The sequence below is a fragment of the Cervus canadensis genome, chromosome 21 (assembly GCF_019320065.1).
Source record: "Cervus canadensis isolate Bull #8, Minnesota chromosome 21, ASM1932006v1, whole genome shotgun sequence".
In the NCBI taxonomy this organism is placed as follows: domain Eukaryota; kingdom Metazoa; phylum Chordata; class Mammalia; order Artiodactyla; family Cervidae; genus Cervus; species Cervus canadensis.
The window spans coordinates 13873886-13880642 of NC_057406.1; positions in this window are offsets into that span (position 1 = coordinate 13873886).

Here is a 6757-nt window from a genome sequence, read left to right on the forward strand (position 1 = left end):
GAACTGTCAAAAATGGACTTTCACGCTGGACTTCCAGGTAGATTGCGCACATTTACCCTTTCAACATCCAGGAGCGGTGGAGACATCCCCTCACCCGTGGCCACTTTGGAATTTTGTGTTCATGCTGCTGCTGCTTGGACTTCAGGAAGAGGCAGCCCGTCAGATGGTGAGAAGCTAGTTTGAGATGAGTGAACCCTTGCCTCGGTTGATTGGAGAGGCGCACATGAGCAGGGGGCCAGAATCTCAGCAGATTTCTTCCTGAAACCCACCTGCTTTGGGATCCCTTTGGAGGAGAGATTCAACCATCACAGGGTGCTTGCTGAGTATCAACAAATGTAGTGAACCTCTTTAGATTTGCCTCATTCCAGATTCTTGTGCAGAGATGGTGGTTGGCGTCTTACAAAGCAAAGGGTTTTGGAATGCGGGATGCCTGGATTTAAATCCTGACTCCACCACTTGCTAGCTGTGTGACCTTGTAAAATTTCTGAACCTCTCCAAACCTCATCTGCAAAATGAGGCCATTACCATGTAGGGTTATTTTATATTACTGACAATATATGCAAAGGGCTGGGTGCAGAACACAATACAGTCTTTGCTCAGAAACATGTTGAAAATTGCTCAACCAATTCAAGGAGGACAGACCCAGAGTGAGAAAGACCATCTCTCAGCTCAAGGATGGGAGAGACACGTGGACGTCTACTTCCTAACTGCCGGCCACCCGAGTGTATATTGTGATGGCTGCTAACATATGCAGAAGCAGGCAGCTCGGATTCCTAAAATATTCTGAAAACCAGTAATAGCTTTGGTATCGTCCCCTGTTAAATATAAAACTTAAGTAATTCGTTCTATTAAAAAGCCTGGGTCTTATTTTTATCGCGTGATGTGATGAGGCCCTGTTCTAAATGCGCCTCCTGGGCCTGTCACCATAGCAACCCTGCTGTGCTCATATAGCCATAGATTTTTCCTGAAGGCTAATTAAGTTGACAACTGCTAGGGCTTCTTGGTTTACCAGATTTGCACCTGACCCTTCTCCTGGGGCTTAGGGACCCCTATGGATGTGAAGTGATAGAGAAAAAGAGTAACAGGTGGAGGAGGCCTCTCCGTGGACCCCTCTTTCAAATAGTTGCCCAGCAGCCTCTGGGACTGTCAATCACTCTCTCTGGATGAGCCAAGAGTTGGTGGAGGTGAGCGGAGGGAAAAAATGCTAATGTCCATCTCCTTCCGTGACAGGCCTTGTCCCTGGCGGGGTTGGGGGGCCAGGTACCACGCAGTAGACATTGATCGACTTTGACCTGCCTGATGGAACCCCTTCTATCACAACCAGGTGGGTTTGTTTCTATGTGCTGTGTGCTTAGTCAGCTGTGTCCAGCTCTTTGCAACCCCATGGACTGTAGCCCGCCAGGCTCCTCTGTCCGTGGGATTTCCCAGGCAAGAATACTGGAGTGGGTTGCCATTTCCTTCTCCAGGGGGTCTTCCCAACCCAGGGATCGAGCTAGTGTCTCCAGTGTCTCCTTCATTGCAGGCAGATTTTTTATCTGCTGAGCCTTCAGGGAAGCCCTGTTGCCTTTTATGCCTCCTAGTTACCACTTCGTGAATTTCAAACACCCTAGGAGTGACCATAAGGGAAAGCACAGAAAGCTCACCTCAATTGTCAAAAGTGCTGTTTACTTGAATTTTGACATTTGCTGTTGAAAAAAGTTAGCACTTGCCTTTTTCTATAGATAATTTGGAAAACGCAGAAAGTTATCAGGTAGAAAATGACACAGCTGTGTCGAGCATCTTCGGTGGTCTTTCTGAGTTACCTGGGTGTGGGACTGCTGCCTCCTTTGCACTCTCCCTCCCTCTTGCTCAGACACCTGTGCGCTCTCACCGGCTGTGCAGAGGTAGTGTTTCCTCAGGGGGCTTGATGGGTCAGAGGTGGGCAAGGGCTGAGGGGCGGGACTAGCAAGAACCCTGCCCAAAGCTGACATTTAGGGCCCGTGACACTTGCTACAAATAGGAAGATTCAAGAGAGAGAAAACATTTCCAAGGACATCCCTGATGGTTCAGTGGTTAAGACTTTGCCTTCCATTGCAAGTGGTGCGGGTTCGATCCCTGGTCAGGGAGATAAAATCCCACATGCTGAAAGCGCAGATGGAGCTTCACCACACTGTAAGTGCCCCCTAGTTATTTCTGGAAGTCCAGAGTGAGCCTTACACATGTGGGTGAGCACGTGGCTGCTCCTGCCTGGGACCACCGCAGGGGACCTACCAGGAGTCCCATCCATCAGCCTTCCACCTCCTGCTTACAGCCAACGGGTATTTCTTTTCCCTCCAACGCTGAAGACCCAAAGTCCTCAAGGAGCCAGTGCTGCTCTATGTTCTGTTCCAACACTAGGGCGAGTATCTGGGTCCCCGCCTATAGTGATGCCTGTTAGAGAAGTGCCTAACTAGAACTATTGATCCCTGCACCCCAAAGGGATTCCTCTTTGGGGTTTTATTTCCAGATTCCTCGTTCGATATGGGTGAAGCCCAGAGGCGGTATTCTCTTTTCCTCCAGGATGGATCCTTTCTTGGGAGGCCCTTCAACACTCAGGCAGGTGGACTTCTGCTGGGCCAGACCACTGGTGATCTCCATGCAGGAGTTCAGACTGGAAACCCTGCTCTTCTTCCAGCCATCCCTCACTGGGGACATCCCACCCTGCTCAGCCTTGTGTCCTGGCGGTCCAAGGATTTGCAGAGTCCTCTGGACGGGGACACGTCCTCCTCTCCACCCCAGAAATCACCACCTTGGGTCACAGGGCTTCCTGGTCTGTGCCTTCAGCCCGAGCCTCTCCTGCTGCATCTCCCAGCCTACCCCCGCTTCCTTCTCTCCTTCTCGCTCGCCTCTCCCCTGACCCTCTGCCCTCTCCCCCTGACTATTATTCTCCAGCCACACACACAAGCCTAGAGGGATTGCCAGCTGCCTAGGAGGCGGCACCTCAGGGCTGGCTGACCACCGTGGCCGCACATCTCAGCTGAATTTGCAGAGGGGCAGAGGAGTCAGATAACTTTCTGGAGCCTCAGAACGTAAGGGGTTTTGGCTCTGCTCAGAGTTGTGAGGTTCTCAGGTTTGTCTTCCATGATCATCGTCTAATAATACCTACTGCGTGCTGAGGCGGGCATGCACCCTGCCAGCCACCGTGCAGAGTTATGTAAAAGACTCGGCCTGTGGTGGCAGGCTCCCCAGTGTGGCAGGACAGGCCCTCCGCGTCCTGACCTCTGCTGGCCTCTGCGGCTCCATCCCCTGCCTCTCCTTTGGGAGATTTTACTGAAATGGCCCACGGCTCTCGAGGCCCACTTTGTGCTCCTTCTGCCTGCGTGTTTTCACTTGAACTGTCCTCTCTTTGCCTGGCGGATGGCTTCCCATCTTTAAAGGCTCCGCTGAAATGTCACCACCGGAAGCTATCATTGACAACCTTCCACCTGTCCCCAAGCTGGACTAGGTGCTCCTGGCTCCCTCCTCCCACCCTCTCTTCAGTAATGTTTTGTATGTTTCTCTATCGCTGCCTTCACCAGCTTGTAGCGTCATGATCTGATTCGGTAATCATTCTGATGGGGAAGTCCTGACGGAAGCAATGGAGCCGCATTCATCACTGTGTGTTCAGAACCTAGCCCAGTGCTGGCTGGCTAATAAAGGCCATGAAATGTCTGAATCAATGGTGTTCAATTAAAGGCTTGGAATCTGTGGGTTTCACTAGATGAGCGATTCTCTAACACATTCCAAGCCCTCCGTGTGGGGGAGGGGCGTGATCGGTTTTGATGGGGCATTTTAGTTTGTAAAACCACTTTAAAAGTATTTTTTTTTATTTATTTGGCTGCGCAAGTACAGTGAGAGATGATTATCCTCAAACCAAATGCTGCTCAATACCTAACAAATATTAAAAGAAAACCCCCAAAGGATTCATGTGTTTCCAAGTATAAAATTCTCTCCAGGAAAAAAGCTCAAGAATATCTATAAAAATACAAGACCATTCAGACCCCGACAGGGCAAATTTCAAATGTTTGGCATACGATAAAAACTTACCAATGGCTTCCCTGGTGGCTCAGTGGGTGAAGAATCTGCCTGCCAATGCAAGAGACATGGGTTCAATCCCTGATCTGGGACGATCCCGTATGCCACGTGCAGAGCACTAAGCCCCGTGTAGCACAACCATTGGGCCTGTGCTCTAGAGTCTGGGAGCTGCAACTACTGAGCCCACGTGCCCACAACTACTGAAGCCCGAATACCTAGAGCCTGTGCTCCCCAACAAGAGAAGCCACCGCAATGAGAGGCCCATGCACTGTAACTAGAGAGGAGCCCCACTTGCCACAACCAGAGCAAAGCCCATGAAGCAACGAAGATTCAGTACTGCCAAAAATAAATAAATAAATAAATAAAAGTTACTTTTTAAAATAATGGCTCTATTAAAAAAAAAATAAATTACCAGTAATACAAAGAAGCAGGACAAGTGTGAGGCATAAGAAGAAAAAAAAATGGTAAAGGTAGAAACTATCCCAAAACTGACACAGGTGTTAGCATTATCAGACAACCACATTCAAAGAGTTATTATAATTCTATGTTATATGTTCAAAATGCTAGAGGAAAAAAATAAAAAATGTTACGTGGAGACATAGAGGATATAAAAAAGACCCAAAATGAACTTACAGAGATGAAAACACAATGCTTAAGATGAAAAATGCACTGAGTGGGATCAATGACAGATGAAACAATACAGAAGAAAAGATCAGTAAAATCAAAGACGTAGCAATAAAGACTATTCAAAATAACCATAGAGAGAAAAGACAGCTTTTAAAATGCACAGAACATCATTAAAGCAACTTAATATATGTAGAATTTGAGTCTCTGATGAAGGGGAAGGGACAAAAAATATTTGCTAAAATAATGTTTAAAATTTTCCAAATTCAAAGGAAACTCTACAGTCATAGGTCCAAGAAGCTCAATAAACCCCAAGCATAAGAAATATAAAGAAAACTATAATGCCATCATAGAGAAGGAAATGGCAACCTACTCCAGGATTTTTGTCTGGGAAGTCCCATGGGCAGAAGAGCCTAGAGGGCTACATACAGTCCATGGGGTCGCAGAAAATCAGATACACCTTAGCAACTGAACAACAAATAATGCCACCATAATCAGATTACTGGGTGGCTCAGACAGTAAAGAATCCATGGGCTATATAGTCCATGGGGTCCCAAAGAGTAGGATGTGACTGAGCAACTAACTTATTTATGGTCATATAGGATAAAAAAATCATGACAATGGATGCTGCCTGGGAAAAATCCACTGTAAATATAATATAAAAATACATCAAAAACAAATCAAAATAAAGCTGGAATGTCTATATTAATGTCAGTCATAGTAGATTCCATTTTAAGAATAGCATAAAAATAAAGATGGTTGTTTCAAAATGCAAAAAAGATGTTAATTAAGAGGACACAAAAACCATAAATCATTATGCACTTGACATAAGAACTTCAGGGAAATGAAGTAAAAGCTGATACGACTATAGAGAGAAATAGACAAGTCCACAGTTACGGCCAAAGATTATAATACCCTCTTGCAATCATTCATGGAACAAGGAGATTGAAGAGTAAGTAAGGATGGAGAAGACCTGCACAATCATATCAACCAACGTGACCTGGCGGACATTTGTAAAGCTCTCCATCCCACAATAGCTGAATACTGTTATTGTCAGGCACATTTTCATAGTACACAAGAGAGATTATATTATGGGCCAGAAAACAAGTATTGGTAGGATCCGAGTCATGTAAAGTATGTTCTCTGGCAACAGTAAAATTAGAAATCAATAACATAAAAATCTGGAAGAACCTCAAATGTTCGAAAACTAAATAACACAGTTCTAAGCAATCCATGGGTAAAAGGAGATATCTGAAGGGAAATTTAAAAGTGTTTTGAATTGAATGAAAGGATAATACAACTTGCCAAAAGTGTACGGAATTCTATCAAAACAGTATTTAGAGGAAAATGTAAAGCACTGAATACCTGTATTTGAAAAGAAGAAAGATTTCAAATCAATGATTTCAGCTTTGTTTTCCAAAAACTAGAATAAAGAACAGTAAATTAAACCCAAACTAAGAAAAAGAAAGGGAACAATAAAGATTAGAGAGATCAGTAACATAGAAAATGGGGGGCGGCGGGGGGGAGAGAAAATCAATGAAACTAAAAGTTGATTTTTTAGAAGGTAAATAAAATTAATAACCTCTAGTAAAGTCATCAGGAAAATAAGAGAGAAAATGCAAATTACCAATGTCAGGAATAAAAGAGGTAACATCCCTACAGATTTTGCAGATATTAAAAGGATAATAAGGAGTATTATGAACAATTTCATAACAATAAATTTGGCAATTTCATTGAAATGGACACATTCTTGGAAAGATTCAGACTACCAAAGCTCACTCAAGTAGAAATAGATTACCTGAATAGCCCTATATCTAGTAAAAATTTTATAACTGAAAATTTTGGGCTCAGATGGCTTCACTAGCAAATTCTACTAAATATTTAAGGAAGATACAATGTCAAACACTTGCAGAAAATTGATAGAAAGAAAAACTTACCAACTTATTCTGTGCCACCAGCATTACCACTTACAAAACTTGATAAAGACATTACAGTAGAAAAAAAATGCTATAGACCAATATCCCTCATGAATGGATGCAAAAATTCCTAAGGAAGTTTTAGCAAGTCAATTATAATAATATATAGAAACAATAACCATCAT